At 49.5% G+C, this 17,459-nt stretch overlaps 1 protein-coding gene and 1 long non-coding RNA gene across 16 annotated transcripts in view; one reads left to right on the top strand and one right to left on the bottom strand.

The window, feature by feature from the left end:
* Positions 1-16,122, bottom strand: part of LOC121706763 — a 23,804-nt gene extending 7,682 nt beyond the window's left edge. The window contains exon 1 of the long non-coding RNA XR_006031159.1: positions 16,103-16,122. This is a non-coding gene — a long non-coding RNA (uncharacterized LOC121706763). The remainder of the gene's footprint in view (positions 1-16,102) is intronic.
* foxj3 (forkhead box J3) overlaps positions 1-17,459 on the top strand; it is a 103,648-nt gene that overhangs the window by 31,918 nt on the left and 54,271 nt on the right. The gene's annotated exons all lie outside the window — the stretch shown is intronic.

Raw genomic sequence — 17,459 nt, 5'->3', positions numbered from 1 at the left:
TGTGTGTCTCATTTTTTTTTTGGGGGGGGGGGGTCCTCATTGGGGAGTGTGTGTGTGTGTGTGTGTGTGCACGCACGTATGGGAGCTGAGCTGCTAGTGTCATCATGTGAAGTATCTGTGGTTGTGGCAGTAGCCACAAGAGGCTGATTGACCTTGGAATAGATGTGCTGAATGCTAACACACACACACACACACACACACACACACACTCACCCACTTTGATCTGACAAGAATATTGGTCTGTGATTTTCTATTGAAGTGTCATTCCCATGTGCTTGATGTACTCAGAGATGACAGGCCTCATGTGTATTGGGTGATATTAGTGTGTGCGTGTGCGCGCGTGCGTGTGTGTGTGTATGTGTGTGCTGTTGGTCGCGCGTGTGTGATTGCGCTTGTGTGTGTGTGTGTGTGTGAGTGTGTGTGTGTGTGTGTGTGTGTGCTTGCGTGTTTGCGTGCGTGCGTGCGCGTGCACTTGTGTTTGCGTGCGCGCATGTTTGCGTGCGTGCGTTAAGTGTGTGTGTGTGTGTGTGTGTGTGCGCACTGTTGGTCGCGTCTGTGGAGTTTTAATTGAAATGGTTTGTAATTATGGTGAGGTGGCCTGAATAGGCGAGCTGAGCTGCAAGGGCAGCAGGCCACGTTCCACACAACATTTCACAGCTCCACTTTAACTATTCAATTATGTGTGTGTGTGTGTGTGTGTGTGTGTGTGTGTGTGTGTGTGTGTCTTAACATGTCTCCCTGCTATGGCTGTAGTAGCTTTTCAAATGTCTCCAGGTAAATTGCTTTCTAATGCGTTTGTGACGGAAGCAGGGATGACATCGATGACCATCTCCTCTTTTTCTTTTGCTTTCTTTGTGCTCCCTCCCTCTCTCTTTCCCTCTTAATCTCTCCATCCTTCCCTTTATCTATCTCTCTCTCTCCCCCTCTCTCTCTCCCCCTCCCTCTCTCTCTCTTTCCCTCTTAATCTCTCCATCTCACCCCCTACTCTTTCATCCCATTTCTTCTCTCCATCCTTCCCTTTATCTATCTATCTCTATCTCTCTCTCTATCTCTATCTCTCTATCTCTCTCGACCTCCCCCTGTAAAACTGGCTGTATCTTGGAAAGTATTGATCTTACATAAGAGTAATTTTACAGTGTGTCTCCTGGGTAACATAGGTACACCAGGTAATCTTTTCAGAATTGTTTGAGACCTAAGTGCGTGGGCCCTGGTTGAACTGACGTGGAATGACCCAGAAGAGATAGAAGAGAAGAGAGGGATGGAGAGGAGAAGAGAGGGATGAAGAAGAGATAGAAGAGAAGAGAGGGATGAAGAGGAGAAGGATGGAGAAGAGATAGAAGAGAGGGATGAAGAGGAGAGGGATGGAGAAGAGATAGAAGAGAAGAGTGGGATGGAGAGGAGAGGGATGGAGAAGAGATAGAAGAGAGGGATGAAGAGGAGAGGGATGGAGAAGAGAGAAGAGAAGAGTGGGATGGAGAGGAGAGGGATGGAGAGCAGGATGTAACAGTGGAACCAGGCGAACGCTGTAGGTCTAGACTACTCCTTTCCTGAGTCTGACACACACACACACACACACACACACACACACACACACACACACACACACACACACACACACACTCTCTCATTCTCCTTTGTCTGGGCACCTGCCTTGCTCGTCTGTGTGTGTGGCTGCGTTGTGAGTCTTTGGAAGTGGAGTTAGTTCATGTGTGTGTGTGTGTGTGTGTGTAAACAGAGTTTGATCGCGTGTGTGTATGTCTGTTGCTGAGGTGAATGTAGGTCGGCAAGTTGCCGGGGCTGCGTGGTTTCCCCGGAGACGGAGGCGGGAGGAGTTTAGGACCCTGCGCACGTACGCGTCTGCTCGGTATGATAATGCTCGGGCCTCGTACGTGTGTGTGTGTGCGATAATGCGATGGTATTGCTGCTTCTTTGGAGGGAGATGAGGCTGGTCTAATCCGGGCAGCCCACAACAGCTCATTTAATCATCTCAATAGAAGCCCATCAGCCCGCACTTTTAACAGATATCAATAAGGCCTGTCAATAAGAAAAGATAATTCATCAAGGTCAGAAATAGGACCGCAGCAGCCTGGAGGCGGCGTGGCGGGAGGCAGTAAGCTGTGTGTGTGTGTGTGTGTGTGTGTCGTTCTGCTGGCTGGATTGAGCTTCATTATGTCCCCTTCAGCTCTCCAAAGCCACTGATGAGGCTCCGCCTTCCCAAGGAGTCTGACGAGCTGTTCAACCAAAATATTTTTCTATGGAGCCTACAGTCAAAGAGGCCTCAGGGCTCAGCTGTGCGTGCGTGCGTGTGCGCGTGTGTGTGTGTGTGTGTGTGTGTGTGCGTGTGTGCGTGTGCGCTGTTCAACCAAAATACTTTTCTATGGAGCCTGCAGTCAAAGAGGCCCCAGGGCTCAGCTGTGTGTGTGTGCGTGGTTGCGTGCGTATGTGTGTGTGCGCGTGCGTGGTTGCGTGCGTATGTGTGTGTGCGCGTGCGTGGTTGCGTGCGTATGTGTGTGTGCGCGTGTGTGGTTGCATATGTGTGTGAATACACTGGCTCACTGCTCAATGCATTGAAGACTCTGCAATGGAAAGTGCACTAATTCTTAAGATCAGACCCAGGAGTTCTGCTAGAGTTCTTATCCTCTAAATATACTGTGTGTGTGTGTGTGTGTGGCTTTGTTCATTGGCCATAGCTGTGTGTGCAAACCTGCACTCCTATGGCTGTCTAGTGTGTGTTAGTGTGGTTGGTGTGTGTTTGAGGTTGGTGTGTGTGTTAGTGAGGTTGGTGTGTGTGTGTGTGTGTGTGTGTGTGTGTGTGTGTTACGCTATTTAGGGTTAAACAGTGTTTGCGCTGCTGCGCTACTTTGTTGCGTTTACACTCCTGCTGTTCCTTCTGTCCCCCTACAGGCCATCTTGCGTCATTACACTCCTGCTGTTCCTTCTGTCCCCCTACAGGCCATCTTGCGTCCCGCCAAGTGCTGATTGTGGGTTGGGCAACGTCTATAAGGACGCCTTGTTTGACGTCTGGGCGCTCTCTCACATTCACTTCCCATCCGATCCCGTCGGCAGACGCAGGGCAGCTTCGTGGTGCCCCGCTGGCACGTTACGTTCTTTGTTTAGCCTTTTGTGTAGATTTAGTTTTTGTTCCCTAAGCACGTTCCCCATATAGGATTGATCTTTGTTGTCTTTAGTTAATTCATATTTAGAGCAGGTGGTATTCGGTGATGGGTTTTCACGTTATTTAGTTTAGGTTTAGTTCAGCACAGCAGTAAGCGGACCCGGAAGACTCACAACAAACCATGTCTTTTGTTTCTGGTCGGGAGTCAGGCAAGATCCATATTTCCCCTTTAGATGTGTGTGGTCAGGGTTTCCTTTCTGTTCTGTTTTCGTTGCTTTAGTACCACCATGCTCCGTTTATGTCAAACCACAATCATTCATTAAATTAAGTTGTTATGCACAGTCACCGCTTCTCTACGGCCTTTGTATGTTATGTTGCACCATTTCATATCATTTGATGGGCTCGTAACAGTGTGGTTGGTGTGTTTTAGTGTGGTTGGTGTGTGTTAGTGAGGTTGGTGTGTGTGTGTGTGTGTGTGTGTTTGTGTGTTAGTGAGGTTGGTGTGTGTGTTAGTGAGGTTGGTGTGTGTTAGTGAGGTTGGTGTGTGTTAGTGAGGTTGGTGTGTGTTAGTGAGGTTGGTGTGTGTGAGGTTGGTGCGTGTTAGTGAGGTTAGTGTGTGTTTGTGAGGTTGGTGTGTGTGTTAGTGAGGTTGGTGTGTGTGTGTGTTTGTGTGTTAGTGAGGTTGGTGTGTGTGTTAGTGAGGTTGGTGTGTGTGTTAGTGAGGTTGGTGTGTGTTAGTGAGGTTGGTGTGTGTTAGTGAGGTTGGTGTGTGTGTGTGTGTGTGTGTGTGTTAGTGAGGTTGGTGTGTGTACCAACACGGCTGGATAAAGCGGTCCCTCTGATGTAGTGCTGAACTCCAAGCTGTAGGTTACAGATCTGCTGGTGTGTGTGTGTGTAGGAGGTGTGCTGGTGTGTGTGTGTGTGTAGGAGGTCTGCTGTTGACCGACAGGTGAGCTGGTGTGTGTGTGTAGGAGGTCTGCTGGTGTGTGTGTGTGTGTGTGTAGGAGGTCTGCTGGTGTGTGTGTGTGTGTAGGAGGTCTGTGTGTGTGTGTGTGTGTGTAGGAGGTCTGTGTGTGTGTTTAGGAGGTCTGTGTGTGTGTGTGTCGGAGGTCTGCTGGTGTGTGTGTGTGTGTGTCGGAGGTCTGCTGGTGTGTGTGTGTAGGAGGTTTGCTGGTCAGCCGGTCTGAGAGCATTGACTGTATGGACATCAGAGGATTAGAAAGGGGCGTGGCCTGTCCCTGAGCTCTTGTTATCCGCAGAGATTTCAAATCTCTGTTTACAAAACAGCCCGTAATCCCACGGCAAGCAGCCGTAATCTGATCAGACGCACCGCAAACAGGGGGCCGCGGCAGATGGCTAGGCACACACACACACACACTACGCCATCCAACACACACACACACTATTCCATCCAACACACACACACACACTACGCCATCCAACACACACTACACCAACCAACACACTCACTACACACACACTACGCCATCCAACACACACTACGCCATCCAACACACACTACGTCATCCAACACACACTACACACACACTACGCCATCCAACACACACTACACACACACTACGCCATCCAACACACACACACACACTACGCCATCCAACACACACTACACACACACTACGCCATCCAACACACACTACACAGACACTACGCCATCCAACACACACTACACACACACTACGCCATCCAACACACACTATGGGGGGAGCCGTGGCCTAGGTAGGAAAAATGTTTGGCGGGGGAGTGGTTGAGCACTGCTCTCCCATGCCCACATCCACGGCTGAAGTGCCCTTGAGCAAGGCACCTAACCCCTCACTGCTCCCCGAGCGTTGCTGTAGCAGGCAGCTCACTACTCGGGGTTAATGTGTGCTTCATCCTCACTGTGTGTTCACTGTGTGCTCTGTGTGTTCACTAATTCACAGATGGGATAAATGCAGACAACAGATTTCCCTCACGGGATCAAAAGAGTTTCTATACTTATACACACTGATGGTAATTTTGATACCATAGATTTAATAGAGACCCAGTCAGACCAATAGTATAAAAAATCAGGAACAGAGTTTATTTACAACGATGCGCATCAAGGGAGAGACAGCATGACTTCACCTAAAGATCCATCAGCTGCTCTAACTAGACAAGGAAATAGTTCGGTTTAAGTATCCTTCCAGGCTGACGGGAGATGGCATTGGTCATCTCATCTCACGTGGACTACACTGAATCAGACTCTGATTAGTGGCAACCTGGCGATCCGGAGCAGATAGCTACTGACGCAGCCATGCAGAACATTGAAACACTGCAAAGTCATAATATTCCCGCTTATCTCTAAATACAGTCACACACAGATATACACAGGGACAGTACAGATATCATACAGTCATTACATAGAATCATACTTTTCAATCAAAGTGACCCACGAATGAGAAATGCAGGACATTAAACCACATATTGGAATATTGGACATAATGCAGAACATTAAATGCTAAATGCACCATTGACATCAATATGTTTTGTATAGAGCTACCACAGGTTACTCTATACAACCACAGATGGCAGTGTGGTGACTCTATATAAAACATATTGATGTCAATGGGGCATTTTGCCCATGTTCAGGGTGGAAAATAAAAAAGAAAAATTTGCATAAGACAAGTCAAATTGGTGTTTTCAAAAAGAAGGGATCATGGAGAATAAAGAAAAACATATTTAAAAAATCTTTGTATATTCCCACAAGGTGTTTGGGTGCTCTGAAAATGATAACCAAAATGATTTTTCAGACTTGTGAGGTCTGCTGTTCAGACCCTGAAGGGATTTATTTTCTGTTCATTGTTTTTTGTGAGAGTGTTTCTACTTATCTCAGTAAGAAAAATAAATCAAGAGCCTATGTTGAGTAAAAATATGTCTTCTGAAGGCTTAAACAGAGCCCAGCCAAAAACTCCAATAAAATTTGTATCAACTTTGAGGGACAGCTATGACCATGCAGGATTATACAGACCAAACGTGACGATTTTGCTACATACTATTCCTATTTATGTACCAGCATGCACAATTTGAGCCTCCTACATGGTTTAGTTCTTGCGCTGTCGGCTTGTGAACTTTGACAAAAAAAAGAGGCCGAGCAAAATCGACACCCCCCTCCCCCTATAAAACTGGCTGTATCTTGGAAAGTATTGATCTTACATAAGAGTAATTTTACAGTGTGTCTTCTGGGTAACATAGGTACACCAGGTAATTTTTTCAGAATTTTTTGAGACCTAAGTGCGTGGGCCCTGGTTGAACTGACGTGGAATGACCCTATTGGAATATTGGGCATATAATGTTCTATTCCGCTTTCTCTCAACACACACTACATCATCCAACACACACACACTACATCATCCAACACACACACACTACTACACCATCCAACACACACACACTACTACACCATCCAACACACACACTACATCATCCAACACACACACACTACTACACCATCCAACACACACACTACATCATCCTACACACACACTACACACTCTACACTAGGGCTGTCACTTTTGTTAAAAAATCCTGTTCGACTTTTGAGACATAAGTGTTCATTGAATCGATTGTAAAATCGATTTTCCATGTCTAAAGACGTTTCCATTTCCAACGGAAAATATAGGCCAATCCACAAACAACTAACAGGCATTAGGACGAACGTAAAGAGGGCACTTGTAGACGCACCAGCCAGCAATATTTCTGATGATTTATTGGCGTGAAGTTTCGTGCACAACGACAAACAGGAGTGCAACATTCTCGAAAAACAATAAGCGGAGTGGGCTGCCATAACATCAGTGGAAAACATTACTGCAGGCTTCAACGTGTGTTTACGATTAAAAATGTCAAACAAATTTCGCCTACGTAAGAACTCACGACTGCACAGTTTGCATACCGCTTTGTACTTCTCCATAGTTCACCCAAAACCCGAAGTGCTTCCATATCGAACTCCTCAAGTTATTAGGGCTTATCACTCATCTCTCTCATGCACACACACACACACTACACATACACACACTACACACACATTAGGGCTTATTACTTGTCTCTCTCATGCACACACACACACACACACACACACACACACACACACACACACACACACACACACACACACATTAGGGCTTATCAGTCGCCTCTCTCATGTCGCAGAGGTTGATCGCGTTGTCCTCAATTTTTTGGCAAAACACCAGCAGAACAGCAGCTGATTGAAACAGCTGTTTCCGGTGCGTAAAATTGGTGGGAATTTTCTTTTTAGCTTTCGCAATGCCTACTGCACTTTCTGAATTCTTTATTTTCTTTTTCTGCTTGTTTGTGAGTTTTGTTACAGCTATCTTTTTTAGTTGTTTTAATTCGTATAAAATTAATAGTGTACATATTTGGTTAAAATCGATTCCCTATTTTAGTTTTCGAAACTTGTGTTGGTTGGTCCAATTGATTGTGCAATCAATTTTCGAACTTAAAGTGACAGCCCTACTGTGTGTGAATATGTGTGTGCTGGTCTTGTGGTGTGTGTGTGTGTGTGTGTGTGTGTTCTGTGGACTCATGTTGGGTGCTGGTTGCGTTGTGTATCTGTGCGACAGCCCTATTCTACACACACACCAGTCACACACAACAGCATCCAGTACACACACTACACATTCACTACAGCACTCTGCGTATGAAAGTGTGTGTGTGTGTGTCTATAGAGGGAGAGTAATCAGGAGGATTCTGTGTGTGTGTGTGTGTGTGAGAGAGAGAGAGTGTGTGTGTGTGTGTGTGTGTGTGTGTGTGTGTGTATGGCCAGGTTTCTGCCCTCTCTCTGGGTCTGGTGGAGGCGCAGAACCACGTCCTGTCTGATCTGACCAATCTCATTATTAAATGCAAATAGCCAACAACCTGAAGGACATCAAAGCTGACCCGCTCGTGGCCAGCGTGCACATGAGAGCCAGAGGCCAGGGGGCATTTTTCCCATTAAAAAAATATGTTATTTTTTCTGTGTCTCCCGCCTGAGCACGCTCAGCTCCTGGGCATTATTTACTGTGGTGATAGCGCTAGCCGCTAACGCCAGACGCCTCCTGACTACGATTACCCCGGCAGGTACTTCTCCCACTATCTCTCCCACCTACAGCCCGTTTGAGGGTGTGTGGGTGGGGAGTAAACATGTGAAAGTCCCCCCACCACTCCACCCCTGAGCTCTCTGATGCCTGTAAATGTGAGAAATGACCCCCCCCCCCCACACACACACACACACACACACACACACACACACACACACACACACACACACACACACACACACACACACACACACACACACATTCCCCCAACCCCCCACACACACACACACACACACACACACACACACACACCCCTCCCCCCCCCACACACACACACACACACCCCTGAGCTCTCTGATGCTGCATGTGTTTGTGCAGGCTGGGCCGTCTCCGCATGGGTAAAGCAACATTTCAATTTGAGCCGCACTGCTGATGCTGAATAATTCAGCAGGTAAGATACATATTTACCGGCAGCGCTGCTCTCCTCCACCCCCCCGCTCTGTCAGGTCGCCAGCGTGCCTGTATTTAAGTGCTGTTGAGCACGGGTATTTTTAGCGGGTCACTGCTGCTTCGTAGATTGCTGCTAATTGTGTCTGTAGGAGTGGGGAGTCCAAACTCCAGCCCAACATCAGCAGCAGAAGCAGAAGCAGAGATGGGAAGGTGTGTGTGTGTGTGTGTGTGTGTGTTTGTGTCCAGTCCAGCCAAACATCAGCAGCAGCAGCAGAGATGGGAAGGTGTGTGTGTGTGTGTGTGTGTGTGTGTGTGTCCAGTCCAGTCCAACATTAGCAGCAGGGGAGGGTCCTGCCCCAGTGCTGGCCTGCTGTTTACCTGCTGTCTGTCAGATGGAGAGTGTATTCCTGCCGTACACAAGAACATAAATCTCACAGTCCAGTAATGATGGTTAGAGGCACCAACTGAACTACTCAGAATTAAATAGTTTGTGTGATCACTGGAATGGGCAGCCCCCCCCCCCCCCCCCCCCCCCCACACACACACACACACACACGCATAGTGCAAGCTGTAAACGCAGAGCAGGTAATGCTCATCTGAATGCAGATTTAAACATCCTACTAACCATTGGGGTTAGCTGCTGAAGTGTAGCGGAGGTTACCATTGGGGCTAGCTGCTGAAGTGTAGCGGAGGTTACCATTGGGGCTAGCTGCTGAAGTGTAGCGGAGGTTACCATTGGGGCTAGCTGCTGAAGTGTAGCGGAGGTTACCATTGGGGCTAGCTGCTGAAGTGTAGCGGAGGTTACCATTGGGGCTAGCTGCTGAAGTGTAGCGGAGGTTACCATTGGGGCTAGCTGCTGAAGTGTAGCGGAGGTTACCATTGGGGTTAGCTGGGAAGTGTAGCGGAGATTACCATTGGGGCTAGCTGCTGAAGTGTAGCGGAGGTTACCATTGGGGCTAGCTGGGAAGTGTAGCAGCGGTTACCATTGGGGTTAGCTGGGAAGTGTAGCGGCGGTTAGCTGGGAAGTGTAGCGGCGGTTACCATTGGGGCTAGCTGGGGAAGTGCTGCTGCTTTAAGAGTAGCGTTAGCATCAGTGCTGTGTAGTGAGAGTGGTGCTGCTGCTTTAAGAGTAGCGTTAGCATCAGTGTGGTGTAATGGTGCTCACAGACGCTTGTGTTGAATGTAGTGCTGAAGACGCATCTCGTTTACATGGGCTTACGTCATCTGTTGCAGGAGTGAATTGTGATTCCGTTGCGTTGCTTTGCTCCCGTCCTCTCCGTCAGAAAGTTGAGAAGCAGCCAATCGACTGTCGAGAAAACCCACCGGCGTGCACCGGGATGGTGGTGCTCCATGCAGTAACACAACACACCTGTAACACACCTGTAACACAGTAACACAACACACCTGTGTGCATCTAAGTGTGTGTGTGTGTGGAGAGAGACTTGTGATGGATCCTGTGTCGGTCACTCCTGCCTAGCTGCTGTTCTACATGGGGCAGTTCTTTCCTCCTCCCTCACCTCCACCTCTCCTCCTCCACCTCCTCCTCCCTCTCCACCTCCTCCTCCTCCCTCACCTACTCTCCTCCTTTCCTCTCCTCCTCCTCCCTCACCACCTCCCCCTCTTCTCTCCTCTCCTCCTCCACCTCCTCCTCCTCCCTCACCTCCTCTCCTCCTTTCCTCTCCTCCTCCTCCCTCACCACCTCCTCCTCTTCTCTCCTCTCCTCCTCCTCCTCCTCTTCTCCCCTCTCCTCTCCTCCTCCTCCACCTCCTCCCCCTCACCTCCTCCTCTTCTCTCCTCTCCTCCCCCTCACCTCCTCCTCCTCCACCTCCTCCTCCTCCTCTTCTCTCCCCTCTCTCTTGTCCCCCAGAGCTCTACTCTGTTGAATGAGGGGGCGGTCTGACCCCCTTCTCTCCCTTTGGGACGTTCTGGCAGGGGAACAACACATACGCGCACACACACATACAGGCGCACACACACAGACACACACCCCCCATATAAATGACATGATATGAGGTAGAAAGCAGCCTGTGGACGTTGTGATTGTAGTGTGCGTGGCAGCTCCTATCTGCTCTCCTCCTGCAGTGTGTGTGTGTGTGTGTGTGTGTGTGTGTGTGTGCTCTCCTCCTGCAGTGTGTGTGTGTGTGTGTGTGTGTGTGTGTGTCTGCTCTCCTCCTGCAGTGTGTGTGTGTGTGTGTGTGTGTGTGTGTGTGTGTGTGTGCTCTCCTCCTGCAGTGTGTGTGTGTGTGTGTGTGTGTGTGTGTGTCTGCTCTCCTCCTGCAGTGTGTGTGTGTGTGTGTGTGTGTGTGTGTGTCTGCTCTCCTCCTGCAGTGTGTGTGTGTGTGTGTGTGTGTGTGTCTGCTCTCCTCCTGCAGTGTGTGTGTGTGTCTGCTCTCCTCCTGCAGTGTGTGTGTGTGTTTGTGTGTGTGTGTGTGCTCTCCTCCTGCAGTGTGTGTGTGTGTGTGTGTGTGTGTGTGTGTGTGTGCTCTCCTCCTGCAGTGTGTGTGTGTGTGTGTGTGTGTCTGCTCTCCTCCTGCAGTGTGTGTGTGTGTGTGTGTGTGTTTGTGTGTGTGTGTGTGCTCTCCTCCTGCAGTGTGTGTGTGTGTGTGTGTGTGTGTGTGTGTGTCTGCTCTCCTCCTGCAGTGGGTGTATGTGTGTCTGTCAGCTTTCCTCCTGCAGTGTTTGTGTGTGTTTGTGTGTGTGTGTCTGCTCTCCTCCTGCAGTGTGTGTGTGTGTGTGTGTGTGTGTGTGTGCGTGTGTCTGCTCTCCTCCTGCAGTGTGCGTGTATGTGTACTCTCCTCCTGCAGTGGGTGCTGCGTCTGCTCCAGTTTGTTTTGGCTGCTGCCGCTTTGGACCTGAAGGATGCAGTGCGTGGGGGGGGTGCATGGGGGTTGGGGAGTGTGTGGGAGGGGAGTGGGGGGGTGCGGTTAGTGGGAGGAGAGTGGAGGGGGGTATTGGGAGGAGAGTGGGGGGGGTGCGGGTAGTGGGAGGAGAGTGGGGGGGGGGGTGCGGGTAGTGGGAGGCGAGTGGGGGGGGTGCGGTTAGTGGGAGGAGTGTGTGGGGGGGTAGTGGGAGGAGAGTGGGCTTTCACCCGACAGGCTCTTTAACATTAATCTGACGTATCGATCAGGCCACTCAGTGCAAGGTGATAATGAGCCCTTTTAAATACTATCAATACTCCCCACCCGTCTATCTCACACACACACACACACACACACACACACACACACACACACACACACACACACACACTCACTCACCGCTAAATACACTTATGCATACAAACACACAGTGTATGTGTTGCTGAGTTGAGGTGAGTTATGCCTGAAGCTGATTGACTGAGACAGACCCTGAGGAGGAGAATGATGTGCTGCCCTCCTCTCTTCTCCTCTCTTCTCCTCTCCCCTCTTCTCCTCTCCTCTTCTCCTCTTCTCTTCTCCTCTCCCCTCCCCTCTTCTCCTCTCCTCTCCTCTCCTCTCCTCTATTCTCCTCTCCCCTCCCCTCATCTCCTCTCTTCTCCTCTTCTCCTCTCTTCTCCTCTCCTCCCCTCCTCCTCTCCTCTTCTCTTCTCCTCTCTTCTCTCCCCTCTTCTCCTCTCCTCCCTCTCCTCTCGACTTTACTGTTCCTACAAAGACTGTCCTCTCTCCTCTCCTCTTCTCCTCTTCTCTCCTCTTCTCCTCTCCTCTTCTCCTCCTCTTCTCTCCTTCTCTCTCTCCTCTTCTCCTCTTCTCTTCTCCTCTCCTCTTCTCTCCTTCTCCTCTTCTCCTCCTCTTCTCTTCTCTTCTCTCCTCTCCTCTCTCTCCTCTTCTCCTCTTCTCTCCTCTTCTCCTCTCCTCTTCTCCTCCTCTTCTGTCCTTCTCTCTCTCCTCTCTCCACCTCTCCTCTTCTCTCCTCTTCTTCTCCTCCTCTCCTCTCCTCTTATCCTCTCCTCTTATCCTCTCCTCTTATCCTCTCCTCTTCTCCTCCTCTTCTCTCCTTCTCTCTCTCTTCTCCTCTCCTCTTCTCCTCCTCCTCTCCTCTTCTCCTCTCCTCTTCTCCTCCTCTTCTCTCCTTCTCTCTCTCCTCTCTCCACCTCTCCTCTTCTCTCCTCTTCTCCTCTCCTCTCCTCTTCTCTCCTCCTCTTCTCTCCTCTTCTCCTCTCCTCTTCTCCTCCTCTTCTCTCCTTCTCTCTCTCCTCTTCTCCTCTCCTCTTCTCTCCTTCTCCTCTTCTTCTCCTCCTCTTCTCTTCTCTTCTCTTCTCTTATTTGAACAACAAATCTCTCCCTCTCTCTCTCACTGCCCCCTTTCTCTGTCTCCCTCTCTCTCCCTCTCTCTCTCACCCCCCTGCCCCCTCTTTCTCTCTCTCTCACCCCCCTGCCCCCTCTTTCTCTCTCTCTCTCTGTCTGTCTGTTTGGGATGCTGTGTCTGTGGATGCTGGGGCAGTGAGGCGTGAGTGCAGCTCAGCTAAAAATAATCAGCTGAATCCTCACAGTGCTCCACTGTCACTCTTCTCTTCTCTTCTCTTCTCTTCTCTTCTCTTCTCCTCTCTTCCATTCCTCTCTTCCACTCCTCTCTTCTCTTCTCTTCTCCTCTTCCACTCCTCTCTTCTCTTCCCTTCTCCTCTTCCACTCCTCTATTCTCTTCTCTTCTCCTCTCTTCCATTCCTCTCTTCCACTCCTCTCTTCTCTTCTCTTCTCTTCTCCTCTCTTCCATTCCTCTCTTCCACTCCTCTCTTCTCTTCTCTTCTCCTCTTCCACTCCTCTCTTCTCTTCCCTTCTCCTCTTCCACTCCTCTATTCTCTTCTCTTCTCCTCTCTTCCATTCCTCTCTTCCACTCCTCTATTCTCTTCTCTTCTCCTATCTTATCTTCTCCTCTCTTCCATTCCTCTCTTCCACTCCTCTATTCTCTTCTCTTCTCCTATCTTCTCTTCTCCTCTCTTCCATTCCTCTCTTCCACTCCTCTATTCTCTTCTCTTCTCCTCTCTTCCACTCCTCTTCTCTTTTCTCTCCTCTCCTTTGTTCTCTCCTCCTCTCTCTTCTCAGATCATATCTCTTCTCTTCTCTTCCTTTCTCATCTCTCCTTTTCTCTCTTCTTTTCTTCTCCTCTCTTCCCTTCTCCTCTTCTCTCCTCCTCTCTCTCTCTCTCTCTCTCTCTCTCTCTCTCTCTCTCTCTTCTCTCTCTCTCTCTTCTCTCCTCTTCTCTTCTGCTCTTGTCAAATGCTGCAAAGGCCAGACACAGACAGGATGCTGTGGAGGTCTGGAGTGTGATGGCTGTGTGTGTGTGATATTGGCTGTGTGTGATTGGTGTGGCGAGCCGTGTGTCTGACAGCTGTATATGTGTAGCTGTAGGTTACATGAAGGTTGTGTGTGTGTGTAGTTAAAGGTTTACTATTCTGTGTGTGTGTTTGTGTGCGTGTCTTTGTGTGTCTCTCTGTGTGTGTGTGTGTGTCTGAGAAAGAGTGTGTACTTGCAGCCTTAATGAGGTCTGTATGTAAGTGTGTGTATGTAGCTGTAGCTTTAATGAGCTGTGTCTGTGTCTGTGTGTGTGTGTGTGTCTGTGTCTGTGTCTGTGTCTGTGTCTGTGTCTGTGTGTGTGTGTGTGTGTGTGTGTGTGTGGAGGGGGCAGCACCATATTAACATAGGGGTGTGTGCGTGCGTGTGCGTGTGTCTGTGTGTCTGTGTGTCTGTGTGTGTGTGTGTGTGTGTGTGTGTGTGTGTGGAGGGGGCAGCACCATATTAACATAGTGTGTGTGTTTGTGTGTGTGTGCGTATGCGTGTGCGTGTGCGTGTCTGTGTCTGTGTGTGTGTGTGTGGTGTGTGTGTGTGTGTGTGTGTGTGCGTGTGGTGTGTGCGTGTGGTGTGTGCGTGTGGTGTGTGCGTGTGGTGTGTGCGTGTGGTGTGTGCGTGTGGTGTGTGCGTGTGGTGTGTGCGTGTGTGTGTGTGCGTGTGTGTGTGTGCGTGTGTGGTGTGTGTGTCTGGTGTGTGTGCGTGTGGTGTGTGTGTGTGTGTGTGTGTGTGCGTGTGGTGTGTGCGTGTGGTGTGTGCGTGTGGTGTGTGCGTGTGTGTGCGTGTGGTGTGTGTGTGTGTGTGTGTGTGCGTGTGTGGTGTGTGTGGTGTGTGTGGTGTGTGCGTGTGTGTGTGCGTGTGTGTGTGCGTGCGCGTGTGCGTGTGGTGTGTGGTGTGTGCGTGTGGTGTGTGTGTGCGTGTGGTGTGCGTGTGCGTGTGTGTGTGTGTGGTGTGTGTGTGTGTGTGTGCGCGTGTGTGGTGCGTGGTGTGTGTGGTGTGTGTGTGGTGCGTGTGTGTGCGTGTGGTGTGTGTGCGTGTGGTGTGTGTGCGTGTGCGTGCGTGCGTGCGTGCGTGCGTGCGTGCGTGCGTGCGTGCGTGCGTGCGTGCGTGTGTGTGTGTGTGGCGTGTGTGTGTGTGTGTGTTAGGGCTGTCACTTTACATTCGAAAATCGATTGCACAATCGATTGGACCAACCAACACAAGTTTCGAAAACTAAAATAGGGAATCGATTTTAACCAAATATGTACACTATTAATTTTAAACGAATTAAACAAATGAAAAAGATAGATGTAACAAAACTCAGGAACAAGCAGAAAAATAACGAAGAATTCCGAAGTGCAGTAAGCATTGCGAAAGCTAAAAAGAAAATTCCCACCAATTTTACGCACCGGAAACAGCTTTTTCAATCAGCTGCTGGTGTTTTGCCAAACAATTGAGGACAACGCGATCAACCTGTGTGACATGAGAGATACGCCCTAATAACTTGAGGAGTTCGATATGGAAGCACTTCGGGGTTTGGCTATATCAAACTATGGAGAAGGACAAAGCGGTATGCAAACTGTGCAGTCGTGAGTTCTACGTATATTGTTTGACATTTCTAATTGTAAACGCAGCCACGTTGAAGCCTGCAGTAATGTTTTTCACTGATGTTATGGCAGTCCACTCTGCTTATTGTTTTTCGAGAATGTTGCACTCCTGTTTGTCATTGTGCACGAAACTTCACGCCATTGTGCGTCTTCAAGCGCCCCCTTTACGTTCGTCCTAATGCCTGTTAGTTGTTCGTGGATTGTCCTATATTTGGCGTTGAAAATTGAAACGTCTTTAGACATGAAAAATCGATTTTACAATCGATTCAATGAACAATTATGTCTCAAGAATCGAACAGGATTTTTTCACAAAAGTGACAGCCCTAGTGTGTGTGGTGTGTGGCGTGTGTGTGTGTGTGGTGTGTGTGGCGTGTGTGGTGTGTGTGTGTGGTGTGTGGTGTGTGGCGTGTGGCGTGTGTGTGTGTGTGTGTGTGGCGTGTGTGGCGTGTGGTGTGTGTGTGGTGTGTGTGTGTGGTGTGTGGCGTGTGTGTGTGGTGTGTGTGTGTGTGGTGTGTGGCGTGTGTGTGTGTGTGTGTGTGTGCTCTTTGTTCAGAGTTAATTAATAATGTCCGTAATTGAATCTCCTCCTCCTCCTTGCTCTGCTCTCATCCGTCAGACGCTCACACACATCCCTCCATCTCTCTCTCTATCTCCATCTCTCTCTCTCTCTATCTCCATCTCTCTCTCTCTAGCTCCATCTCTCTCTCTATCTCTCCATCTCTCTCTATATATCCCTCTATCTCTCTATATCCCTCCATCTCTCTATATATATCCCTCTATCTCTCTCTATATCCCTCTCTCTCTATATATATCCCTCCATCTCTCTCTATCCCTCTTTCATTCTTCCTCCAGCTCACTCTGTCTATCACACTATTTTTCTTTTTATCTCCCTGTCTTGCTCTTATAAGTGTGTGGGCGTGCGTGTGCAGGCGGAGGATGAGGAACAAGCAGAGAAGAGTAGGAGGCACAACACACACACACACACACACACACACACACACACACACACACACACACATGCGCACACACACACACGCTTTGCTTTGCCCTTGTGTGCTTTGATTTGCCCCTGTGTGCTTTGCTTTGCCCCTGTGTGCTTTGCCCCTGTGTGCTTTGCTTTGCCCCTGTGTGCTTTGCCCCTGTGTGCTTTGCCCCTGTGTGCTTTGCCCCTGTGTGCTTTGCCCCTGTGTGCTTTGCTTTGCCCCTGTGTGCTTTGCCCCTGTGTGCTTTGCCCCTGTGTGCTTTGCCCCTGTGTGCTTTGCCCCTGTGTGCTTTGATTTGCCCCTGTGTGCTTTGCCCCTGTGTGATTTGATTTGCCCCTGTGTGCTTTTCCCCTGTGTGATTTGATTTGCCGCTGTGTGCTTTGCCGCTGTGTGATTTGCCCCTATGTGCTTTGCCCCTGTGTGATTTGATTTGCCCCTGTGTGATTTGCCCCTGTGTGCTTTGCTTTGCTCTGGCAGTTAAACTGATGGTGACCCAGCTCTGCCAAGCACAAAGATGGATGGCATGCCAGAAATGACCGCTTTGCCCCCTAAACGCATGTACGCACTCACTCTGTTTCGTACACACACACACACACACACACACACACAGACACAGACACGTATGCAGGCAGCTGTCACTCTCTGTCTGGGCTCTGTAGTCACGAGTATGACGTGTACGTCGCCGGCATAATTGCCTATTTATCAATGTCAGCTCTCTGACTGCGTCTCCTAAACTCTTAATGAGCTGTGTTCTGAGTGTGTTCTGAGTGTGTTCTGAGTGTGTTCTGAGCGTGTGTTCTGAGCGTACCTCTGTCTTGTGTGACCTTGGAGCCGGCTCTACGCCAGAGGTGAGCCGCACCTAAGCCAGAGGTGAGCCGCACCTGAGCCAGAGGATGGAGACCTGCGTGTGCTCACGCAGGGCCTGAGGGCTACCCTGTGAGAGAGAACGCTCAGAATGGCTCAGGAACGTCTCGAGAACGTCTCAGGAACGT

Source organism: Alosa sapidissima, chromosome 4 (genome assembly GCF_018492685.1).
Source record: "Alosa sapidissima isolate fAloSap1 chromosome 4, fAloSap1.pri, whole genome shotgun sequence".
Lineage (NCBI taxonomy): Eukaryota > Metazoa > Chordata > Actinopteri > Clupeiformes > Clupeidae > Alosa > Alosa sapidissima.
Note: the sequence above shows the minus strand (reverse complement) of the source record. Positions and strands in the feature narration are given on the sequence as shown.